This window comes from Nelumbo lutea, chromosome 1 (assembly GCF_056320005.1).
Source record: "Nelumbo lutea isolate HS-2025 chromosome 1, American lotus-T2T, whole genome shotgun sequence".
NCBI classification, from domain to species: domain Eukaryota; kingdom Viridiplantae; phylum Streptophyta; class Magnoliopsida; order Proteales; family Nelumbonaceae; genus Nelumbo; species Nelumbo lutea.
Window position 1 is genome coordinate 33,989,401 of NC_142684.1, and position 12,463 is coordinate 34,001,863.

The following is a 12,463-nucleotide window of genomic DNA, read 5'->3' on the forward strand; positions in this document are numbered from 1 at the left end:
TTGGGGTTGCCGGGAGATAAGAGTATATAAATAAATCACTGTATCATAACTTCATTGCAAGACTTAGAATACATTGCAAAAGGTGTAATGAATGCGTAAAAACTCATTTCAAAATTTGTTAACCCAACTCAAAGTCATATTTTTATTGTAAAATAGAAAAACCATGTTTTAAAACCACAAAACGATAAAGTTTCAAAGCTCGATGATAACATATTTTACATATCTTAGAAGATGGCATTGAAAGCATGTTTTTGGAAATAACTATTTGAATGGGAAAACCTTGCTAGAATAATGTTTTGTGATAAAAGCATGCTTTCGGGAAATAACTATTTAACCTGAAATCCCATTTTCAAATATCGTGCTTTGAGGGTTATTCGAAAAACAATCTCTTAATTAGAAAACTCAGAGGTAAAGCCAAAATTATGTGGTTTCGAAGGAATGATTTCAAATTTGAAAACAAGTTATGAAAAATGAAATGCCTTAACATAACAATCCACCGAAAGTGCACCTTCCGGTGTGATGGTGATTCTAGTGTAAAACCCCAAAACAGATTTTTGTCCTCATGTAAATTCCTAACCACTAGATGCTAAGGTGCAAAACATATTAACAAAATGAAAATGATAGTTTCCGTTAGTAGTCACAATGGATAAAAATAATGATAATTTATATTTATTGGAAAAGAAAAACAAAATACATAAGGGCATATATTAGTAAACTACACTCAGTTGATTGAATTAATTGTTTAGCTTTAGATTGGCTAGAGTCGGATTTAGGTTAGACCCACCCATTAGATTCGCAAGTGGGTAATGATATAGAGTCACTAATTTTAGGCAGATTATCAACAAAAGTTTGAAAGACTAAATATTAACAAATTGCAATGTTGGATCATAATTTAAATATCGATAAGAAAAATAATCAAAAAAATAAATAAAACAACTTTTCAAAGTCAAACAAATAGAAGCTTCACTAAATTACATAAATAAAACGACATTTCAGAATCGAACAATATTGTCAAATAGTGTGATCGTCGAAAAATGACTCACTTGCCACTTTGGCTGAAAATGGAATTGCCACCCATAAGTTGGGAAATTGAGGTAATGGGACCTTCGAGAATGGTATCAAATCATTTTGATTGAATAGTAACTCCATTAGCCCAAGGCATTGGCTAAACTAGTTCAAGTAAGACTCGAATGGGAGAGGGAAGGGGTTAGGCACCCCTCTCCAGAGTCCAATAGGTGGGGCCTACATGAGGTTCCAAACAAGCACCAAGCATAGACATAAAATAAGCAACTACATAATCAAATTGATAGAGACAACAAATCATAAGAACAACCATCACGAAAGATAGTGTACCTTATTACCATTTTCTAATTGTTTTTTTACTTTTTTATTTTTTTAACTCCTATGTATTTTATTACTATTTTTTTTATATATATATATTTTTTTTATTTCTTTACAGAGCTATGTTTATTTATTTGTTTATAGTAGGGATTTATTGTTAGACAGTGTATGCCCTTAGCTCCAACCAGCATGATGTACATTATGACATTTATTGTAAATGAATAAAGTACATATTTGATTCATGCTATTGTGGTGTGTTTCTATGTAATACCCTTAAACTGGACACATATGAGACTCGTGCTAGTTTAGAATCTTCATAGCCGTTGGATAGATTTAGGGAGATTTATCCTACCAAGGCTAACTGATAGAAATAAAAAGTATCATATTTTTATCCCCAAATATTCATTCTTTTACATTAAATTAGCACTTAATTGAACCTTACCAGATCACCTTAAGTCTGCCTACTTGGGTGACAAAGAAATAGTGCCAGTGATCATTGCAAAAGGGTTAACTGATGATCAAGAGGCACGGCTCATCGAGGTTCTGAAAGAGCACAAGGTGGCGATTGGTTGGACCTTAGCCGATATAAATGGGGTCAACCCCTCAATCTGCTTGCATAGAATTCTTTTGGAAGATGGTGCCAAGCCAGTCAGAGAATCGCAAAGGAAGCTCAACCCGACAATGAAATAAGTGGTAAAGAAAGAAGTGCTTAAGTTACTAGATGAAGGGATAATCTATCCGATTTCGGATAGTAAGTGGGTGAGTCCAATACATGTTGTACGCAAGAAAACTGGGATCACTGTGGTAAGAAATCAAAATAACGAACTGTTCCCAATGAGGGTACAAAATGGATGGCGTATGGTGATTGACTTTCAAAAACTTAATTTAGCCACTAGAAAAGACCATTTCCCCTTCTTCATAGATCAAATGTCAAAAAGGTTAGCCGGCAAGGCATTCTTTTGTTTTCTCGATGGATTTTTAGGTTATTATCAAATAGTTATTGCTCAAGAGGACCAAGAGAAAATGACTTTTACTTGCCCATTCGGCACTTTCGCCTATAGACGGATGCCTTTTGGTCTGTGCGATGCTCCATGTACTTTTCAAAGGTGCATGATTAATATATTTTCTGACTTTATTGAGAAGTGCATTGAAGTGTTCATGGATGATTTTACTGTCTATGGTGATTCGTTTGATGATTGTTTAGATAATTTGAGTAAAATTCTTGATAGATGTGTTGAAACTAAATTGGTTTTGAATTATGAAAAATGCCACTTTATGGTAAAGAAAGGCATTGTGTTGGGACATGTTATCTCTGCAAGAGGCATATAAGGCAAAGGTTTATTTAATTGTGAGCTTACCTTACCCTACAAATGTTAGGGAAATGCATGCTTTTCTTGGCCATACAGGTTTTTATCATAGGTTTGTCAAGGACTTTTCAAAGATTGCCCTGCCATTGTCCAAATTGCTTCAAAAAGATGTGCCTTTTGACTTTGAGGATGAATGCAAGGAAGCATTTGATAAGATCAAGAATTTTCTGATGATTGCACCCGTTATTCAACCACTGGACTGGAACTTGCCCTTTGAAATCATGAGCGATGCAAGCAACTATGCGGTAGGATTTGTTTTAGGTCAATAGATTGATGGGAAGAGTCAAGTCATTTACTTTGCTTCGAGGACGTTGAATGCTGCACAATGCAACTACACAACCACCGAAAAGGAGCTATTAGCAATTGTGTTTGCTTTAGATAAATTTCAATCATATTTGCTTGGCTCTAAAGTGATTGTGTTTTCTGATCGTGCAGCTTTGAAATATTTATTGGGGAAAAAGGAGTCAAAGTCGAGGCTGATAAGGTGGATACTTTTGCTCCAAGAGTTTGATTTAGAAATCAATGATCAAAGGGGAGCTGAAAATTCGGTGGCAGACCATCTAAGTAGGTTGGTAAAAGATGAAGACTCCTCACCCATCTCTAAGCTTTTTCCTGATGAGCAACAGTTCCAAATAAAAGGTATGGCCCCTTGGTATGATGATATTGCGAGTTACTTAGTTACTAGAATTTTGCCTAGTTATCTTAGCAAGTTGATAAAGGATAAAATCAGGTATGAGGCAAAATATTATGTGTGGGATGAACCTTATTTGTGGAAATTTTGCTCTGATCAAGTGATTAGGAGATGTGTCCCTGAAAGTGAACATATGTCGACTTTGAATTTTTGTCATAATTATGCTTGTGGTGGTCATTTTGGGCTAAAAAGAGATGCCCCAAACCCCCATTCTTATTTGCGAAATTTTTGATGTTTGGGTATTGATTTTATGGAACCCTTTCCTTCCTTTTGTGGTTTTGTTTACATACTTTTGGCAGTTGATTATGTCTCAAAATGGGTGGAAGCAAAAGCCACCAAAACTGATGATTCTAAGTGTGTTGTAGGTTTTATCAAATCTAACATTTTCAATAGGTTTGGTATTCCTTAAGCCATCATAAGTGATCAAGGGACCCACTTCTGCAATAAAACCGTTGAAGCCTTGCTGAAAAAGTATGGGATGCATCACCAGAGTCATCACTGCCTATCACCCCCAGACAAATGGACAAGTTGAGATTTCCAATCAAGAGGTCAAGTCCATTTTAGAGAAGATGGTGAATCCAGGTAGAAAGGATTGGAGCCTACGTCTAGATGATGTACTTTGGGCATACCGAACTGCATACAAAACACCAATAGGGATGTTTTCTTATAGGATAGTTTTTGGCAAATCTTGTCATTTACCAGTTGAAATTGAACATAAGGCATATTGGGCAATCAAACGTTGCAATATGGACATAGAAGAAGCTGGCAAGGCAAAAAAGCTCCAATTACAAGAATTGGAGGAGTTGCAGTTAGAAGCATATGAGAATTCGAGAATCTACGAAGAGAAGACCAAATTGTTTCATGATAATTTTCTTTTAAAGAAACAATTTAAGGTTGGTCAAATGGTGTTATTATATAATTCTCAACTCGAACTCATGCTAGGTAAGTTGCGCTCTAGGTGGATGGGTCCATTTGTTGTTACTAATGTGTTTCCTTATGGTGCAGTAGAGATCAAAAGTCTTGATACAAATAAGGTTTTCAAAGTGAATGGGCATAGATTAAAGTTATTCCATGAGGATGCAAATGTCTCCTCCTTGGTAGACATCTTGTTGGATCTTCCTCATTATTCATCGAATTAAGAAAGCAAGGAAGGACGTCGAGCATAACAACGTTAAACAATTGCGCTTGTGGGAGTCAACCCATTGTGTTTAGTTATTTTTGTTAAGTTATTTTTATTATTTTCAATTTTAGGAACATGGTCGTGTTTATCAGTTGATTTCACATCGGAAGGATCTCAACAAGGTGTTCAGGGAAGTTCCCTTAAATCTTTCTATCGTACGCACAGTCATATACATTGGGGACAATGTATACCTTAAGTGTAGGCGGATTAGGGGAATTTGATAATTTCTGGGGTAAACTACCATGCTTTGATAATCACTTTTTAACCTTGCTTTTTGAGGTTTCTGCCCCATAGAAACTTATCTTTGAATAATTTCAAACTATCATGAATTATGTGCTTAGGTTGAATAGACAAGACAGGATGCAAGCATGACTAATTGAACTTTTTTTTGACTACGTAAGGCACCTCATTATTTTGGAATAAGCAATATTCAAATGTGACCCTTATGAGCATTTTTTTTTGCCTAAAGGCCTGTCAAAAGCTTGTCGAACACGGTTTGATTATTCTAGAACTTGCTTTGTAGTCATGTTGAGACCACGTCAATGAGTTCATGGATTGGAGTGGAAATAGTGATACTTGTGCCAAAAAAATAAAAAATCGTGACAAATGTGAGATGGAGCATAAAATGCACTCACATTTAGAAGCGAAAGATAAATGTGAGATAGAGCATAGAATGCACTCGCATTTAGAAGCGAAAGAAAAGGGTGAGATGGAGCATAAAATGTACTCACCCCTAACACTCCATTTTAATTTTTGGTGCATTGAATTCATGCTAAGTGGAGGAGATGTGATACATAAGCAAGTTTATGGTAATAACATACCTTGTTTTGACTTGAGATACTAATGATACCTCAAAAACAAAGAGAGATATTTGAATCTGCTGCATTTAATTGTTAAAACAATGAGTGCTTATTTTAGTCCAAAAATGTTCAATTGGTGGAATGTTTGTTTTCCTTGATTGTTGAATTAACTTGGGTTCATGAGGAATGGTGAGTTGAGATTACTCTTTGACAAGTTAAAGAGGAGAAAGAAGTGGAAAATGAAAAGATTATTAAGTCTGGATTGAAGCATGTGAGAGGTCAAGCATCATGTTGAGAGAGAGAGTTTTAAAAATCAGTAGGTTGTTAGATTGTTTTTGCTTGAGTTTGGTCTTGCCCAAGGACAGGCAAAGTTTAAGTGTGGGGGTTTCGATAGGAATAAAAAGTATCATATTTTTATCCCCAAATATTCATTTTTTTACATTAAATTAGCATTTAATTAGACTCATTACTCTTGTATTTCAATTTAGGGCAAGCAACAAGGTGACAAAAGGAAAACAAGGCTAATCGAATGATTTTGCATAGTTTCAGCACCATTCAGTAATCGGAGCATAACTCTCAACTCCTGACTCCGATTGGGATGATTCAAGATGCATTGGAAAGATAAGGGAGAACTCTACAACTCCCATGCTTTGGATTTTGATAGATTCAGCATGCATCAAGATCAAAATTGGGCCCAAATTCGGAGAAAATTCGTAGTAAAGCCCAGTTCACAGCTGAAGTTCAATTTACAAGAAGGCCTTGTAGCGGCCCAAGTTATTAAAGAACCCAACTCGAATTCAAGTATAAAGAGTCCCATCAGATTTAAATTTCAAATGTAATCCTAAAAGGATAAGAAGATTGAGATTGGATCACTAGATAAGAGATAGGATAGGATTAGTTCAAAACCAATTTGGATTTTCTAATTTTGAGGATAATCTCCTAAAGGGAGTTGGAAAACAGCCCTCTCCCTTAAGTTATATAAAGGGGGGGGGGGGGGGGGACTAGCTTTAGCACTCTTTCAATCAATCAATTCAGAAGATCAGCCCATCCATCTGGGAAGTAGAGCAAGAAGGAGTCGACAATCATGAGCGGCTAAGCTTTTCTTTTCTGATTCAAGGGGGATTTTCAATTCAATTGTGTCATCGTGAGGTTCTGTGTTTAATTTAAATTCTTGCTTTTAATTCAAGTATTCGTTGATTCTTGTGCATGTTCTTATGGATGTTAATGTTAATTAGTCTGACAAATTAATTAATGTTGATCTTCCTACTGTTATTCATGGTTCGATGATCCGTAATTGTCACAAATAGTGGTACAAGTAGCAATTAAGTTATTATCTTTTTGGGTCAATTATTCGTGGCAGCCTTTGACCAATGTATTGGCATGTTTTAACCTAAGAGGAATCAACGAAACAAGATTCAATAATTGCAGCTATCTCAATTATTGTTATTTTGGTTTTAACTGTTTTCACAAAGGTTATTGCTATCATTAATTGATATGGAACACTATCGTTCCTAGTCGGTTAATGATAAGTGTTGATCGAATGCTAGGTTTGGTCAATTATTTCAGGAAAACACAAGGTTTATTATGACTATCATAATAAATCCTAAGGTTAAATACTTGAATTGCAAGACTGCTAAAGTTTACCTATGATCGATGACCAATTGATTCAATCTGAACCCTTGGATTAGAATTCGATAAGACTGAATTTTCCTTGTTAATTGTTATTTGCTATTTTGCGTTAATTGATATTTTAGAAATTTAATTTCCCACTCATTACGCATTTGGCTGAGAAATTACTAGCTCCCTATGGGATTCGACCTGGTACCACTGTTACTACAAATTTATTGTAAGGTGAGACTAGCATTAATTTTGAGGGCTTCGACAATCCGTCACTAATACTGATGTGCTGCCAAGTTGGTTGGGGTGACTTGTCTCAGCTGCCTGGGTAAGACCTGAGGTACATGTAGTGTGGGTTTTCTTGAAACCCTGAACTAGACCAAATTCTAGTATTGCCCTAGACCTTGGAGATAGATGGGCAAAACTGAAATGCTACTCCTGACCCCTAGACTCGACTATGGTACTGCACTATGTGTCGGATAAGACTATCTTTGATGTGCCAATCGGTGAGATCCTTAGAGGATGTCAAAACCTAGGTATATTGGGACAATCCGAGAATTCATCTGAGTGGGTGATCACAGTGACAAGATCAGCCCCTATATCGGACAAAGTGAATGATCGGAGAAATATACTCTCTCTGATGGAAACATACACTATCGACAATGGATTTCAAATATGTTTGAAATTTGTTTTGCAAAATTTATTTATATAGAGATATACTTATATATTATGGTTTCAAATTGTTTGCAAAAATGTTTTAATTCTTGGGATCCATGTGAATGGAGAGTGCAGCACTGTACCTTACAGTCGAGGGAGAGGTCCTCTCTTGTCAGGCAGTATTTGATCATTATGGGCTAAGAGGTTAAGTGTAACACCATTGAGAATTATACCTGATGGGCTAATCTTGCATCTGCCCATAGTCCTTGGGCCTTCATAAGATGGTAGGATCCAATGAACATTTAGTGTAAATGTTGGGCCCATTAAGAGCCCATGGTGATGGACTCAGGGGTTTACTGTGTCTTACAGTGAATTCGGCCAGGCCTTGTGACTAAGGCTAGGCTGAACCCATGTGGTTGATGTGTAGATCAATGATAGGGTCCCATGCCATACAAAGAGAGCCAAGTTAGCCAACATTAAAAGGAAATGAGCTTGAAAGCTTAATGGGCTTGAAGCCCATTTCGAATTGGGTTAATTGGATTAATTAAATAAGGGGGCAAATTTGGGTATGGATCAACAGATAAGGATAAGAGGATAACTCTTATCCATTTAAAGAGTCCAGATCCAAATAGAGATTTGGATCAAGAAATTTCTAATTTGATTAGGAGTAGCTACTCTTGATCTGCATATAAGATAAGGGATTATCCTTATTACTTAAATAGTTTATATCCAAATAAAAATTTGGATCAAGAAACTCCTAATCAGATTAGGAGATCATCTCTTTAAGGCTATAAATAGAGAGTAGGGCAGATTTGGAAAACACACAACACAGAAGACAACTCAGTTTGACTGTTTTTGCCTTCAGTTCTTTTTCTCCCTACTCTTGTCACCCTACCCTATTCGATCTCCAATTCATGGAACTGATCGAGATTTGATCTTGATATTGTTTATTGATAGAAGAAACAATTCAGAAGTTGTGCTCATTATCCCATTCGATTCTTGCTAAAGAATCAGAAATTCTTGGTGAAGAACTACCTGTTGATCCTACCTCATCCTAAGCTATGACATCTTCAGTGGAGGGAGGATTTGGTACACTCTTTGGGCATGAACACCTACGTTGGGAGGAGCAATTTTGCGTGGATTCTGTGTCAGGTATACCTCTCCCTAATATTGGTTTCAGATTTGGTCCAGTTTGGTTACAAGAACGAACCTTGAAAATGTAATTTTCTAAATTGGGAATACGATTCCCGAATGAGAAAAAGGAAATTTTTGAAAATTTGCCCAACCTTCTTACAGGGTTCGACCATCCATATGATGAATTTCCCATTCTTTCATTTATTATTGTTTTTTATAATTTTCTTTTTACTTTTATTTTCATTTTTTAGTCTCTTTTTTTTTATAGCTTATTTCCCGGGCTAATCACCTAGCTTTTAGGGACCAAACTCATTATTAGGGATTCTTATTCTCCCCTCCTTATCTATGTAATCATATATTTTTTATTCTTTTGTTACAACCTCTACAAACGACACACTACTCACGGTTTTAAATCATAGATGAGGGATTACATCGATCCCTTCACATCTTACTAATTTTTCTTTTTTTTTTGTTCATTTGAATTTTCTGCATAAATGTATTTCCTATTTACTAAGATGAATTAGAGTGAATGGAAATCTGACACCTCTGTATTTTCACTTTTTGATTGACATACCACAACCCAGCCATTGCAATCCTAGAGATTGAACTAGAATATATTTCCAATTTGGACCATTATTTAAGCTAAGTGAAGACAATAAAAGAAACACCAAACTAAAGATTAAAAACTAGCAAGAAAACATGGCAAAATTCTCATAGCAGATTTGATAAACGGTAATGGGCAAACAGTTAAAGAGGAGTATTACGCCCCAAATTGATCAAACAACTGAACAGAAGAAGCAGGTCCTCGGTTGATCTCAAACAGGGTACATGCGATAGAAATGAACAGGAATAGAATGGAAACAACACTTTAATCAAGCAAAACAAACGATGTTAACAAATGGGGACATACAAAAACTCTTCTCATCACCATCGGCAAGGATTCCACAGAGATCGACTCATTGGAACTTCATTGCCGTCTCTAATGGCAGATAATCGAATGCTGTTCAACAGGAGGTAAGAAGAATACAATAAAATAAGATAAAAAATGCTAAAAGTGAAATCACAGAGGGGGCAGAGACATACCTGAATCGAGATTTTGGCCTGAGAAACGATGCTATAAGGGACTTTTAATTCACTTCGATCATGGATTGTTAACGCTCGAACGGTGAGGATTTTCTTGGATTGCGATCGGGATATCAACTGGTGTGAAGACGATCTTCAACCCCCAAGGTTTGGCAACCCATTTACATCGGACTTTTAGATCGGTGCTACGGTATCTTACCCAGTTCAAACAACAGAGTTCATAGATGGAAGGGGCTCGACTGATGATTTGGATGGCAGAGGACTGGTAGTAGAGCAAAAAGAAAGAAAATGAGGTAAGTATATGGGACCGGTAGAGGTTGGGTTTCTGCTAGAATCGAATGGGGAATGAAAGGGAAGTTGCACCGCTGTTGTTTGCTGGATCAAAGACAGTGAGGATATCGGGGGGATTGGAAAAAGAAGATGAAGAAGAAAAACAATGAGAAGTCTAAGAGAGAGAGAGGGAGGTTTTCTGCCACTATTCGCCGGTCTACCGCTGCTGCTTCTTCGTTCAAATGGGGAAGAAGAGAAGACCCTCCTTCGAATTTTTCGGATTCTCAATGAAAACTAAAGCGTAAAGCCAATCTTGATGCAGAGCAGGTGTGCCAATTAATTTGACTGCGATGTTCTGTCTCCATGAAGAGCCGACGTTATCAGAAAAGAATCTCCATAACAGGGGAACAAATCCCCACCTTTTCAATTTCAGCCCCTTCTTAGTGATCAGGATGCGATGACATTGAGGCTGCTACTCATCGGAACGCTATTTTCCTAGAGATGCAAGCCCGACCATGCTTATGAGAGAGAGAAAGAGAGTGTGTGCGTGTCATAAGAAGTTAGGGGAGGAGTTGCCGCTAGGTTGATCAGTTTTCGAGGTTTGTGTATTCCCATTGTAAGGTTTTTGGACAGGGCTCGATAACCGTATAAGGACGATGATTCGAACGCCAAGACTTGATTCGAGTGATTTCGTTGGTGTATGAAGACAGAATCGCCGTGCACACCAATCTGCTTCTATAGGTAGCTCGCCTAAGAAGACCTGCATAGCTAAGTTGTTGATTGGTAACCAAACCATCCTGAACACTTAGACCCCGCCATCCACTCCAAAGATCGGAGAGCAAACGAGAGATTCTAATGTTTTCAGCATGGACTCCTAGTAGTTGGTCAGTTCTCCGAATGTCCAGAGATGGCCATAGGAAAGAGAGAGAAAGGACGTAGGGAAGAGAGAGGAAGAGAAGAGAAAAGGGAGAACCCCCCCCCGCCCAATGAGAAAGCCTAGGTCCAAATTATTATTGTGTTTTTCCTTAGGGAATAATTGCTCTTCCCCTTTTATAGAGAGAAAATTAAGATTATCAAAGAAGAAGTTCTTTCTTGTTATGAAAGGATATATTTTCTATTAGGAAATGAGATCTTTCATTTTATTTGACTATTAAGGGATCATTCTTAGAGAATCTTGTCCCTTTTGGATTCTCTCCATATGTGACCCTATTATACTAATGTGGCATGAATGACATTATCGTTTGGCGGGCATACTTTCATTAAATCCGCATGTATAATTTAAAGATGCACGTGTAACCAACATTTATTCATGATCTACTATGATTCCATAGTTCTATAATGGTGTCGTGTTCATCGCAACTCCATATGTGTTCGGGGTTCATTGCAAATTTGCACATGTTTAGGGTTCATCGTAAATTCACGTACGTCTAAGATTTATCGCAGATTCACGCTAGCTGAAGTTCATCATGACCTGTCCCGGGTATGAGTTCATCGCAGACGTGCGATGGGTTATGAATTCATCGCAGGAATCCGTGTAGTATTAGTTTAACATTTTTGTACTCTAATGGTCTTATTGACCACTATGTACCTACACTTCCAATGATGTAATGACTTTTTGGGTCAACTCTATTTGTGCTATTTCGTTATTATTGTTTTTGATTACCATGTTATCTAGGATTTCAATCATATCACCTTGTATCATTGGTTTAGTTTCATTTCTATCCCTCATGAAAAATTCACTGAATAATGGATTTGAGATGAACCTCATATTCATTGTGAGTTAAAATTTTTCCATACTTGGCCAAATGTGTGATTTTACAAGGATTGCATCAATTATTTTCGATATTGTTCATCAATGAACTATAGGAAGGACTTATTGGAAATCTCCTCCAAATATGATTATTTTTCCTCAAAATGGTAATTGAATGTTCATAATGTCCTTAAGAGTTTTATCCAAAGTTTTAATTGTTTTTTTGCTTTGCCATTGGTGCCTCATCTTGAATGATTAGATTTGTTCTTCGCAAAAGCTTTATTGTGCCATTTTGTTTTGATATATTACACATGCTAGAGTTAGTGGCATTAATAAAAACTTTGAATATGAAATGTGTTGTTCATCATCTAGGTATTACTATTGCAGCGACACCAAATGTTATAGTTGCTAAAGCAATCCTATTATTTAATCTAATTGTTGCTAGCAATGCATGATATAGATATGTTTTACTTGTTCCTCTTAGGCCACCTATAAATAATGCTCCTAGACTTTTTGTCTCCATACGATGTATAATTGTTTTTGTAAGTTGTTTCTAGTTCTAGTTTCAGTCGT

General features: G+C 36.6%; 1 long non-coding RNA gene across 1 annotated transcript; it reads right to left on the reverse strand.

Annotated features, from left to right (window-relative positions):
- Positions 1–9,487: 9,487 nt before the first annotated feature.
- LOC148874226 (uncharacterized) lies at positions 9,488–11,117 on the reverse strand. Its single transcript, XR_016105586.1, has 2 exons — positions 9,871–11,117; positions 9,488–9,787 (listed from the first exon to the last, which is right to left on the reverse strand). It is a non-coding gene; the product is annotated as an uncharacterized LOC148874226 (long non-coding RNA).
- Between the last annotated feature and the right edge of the window lie 1,346 nt (positions 11,118–12,463).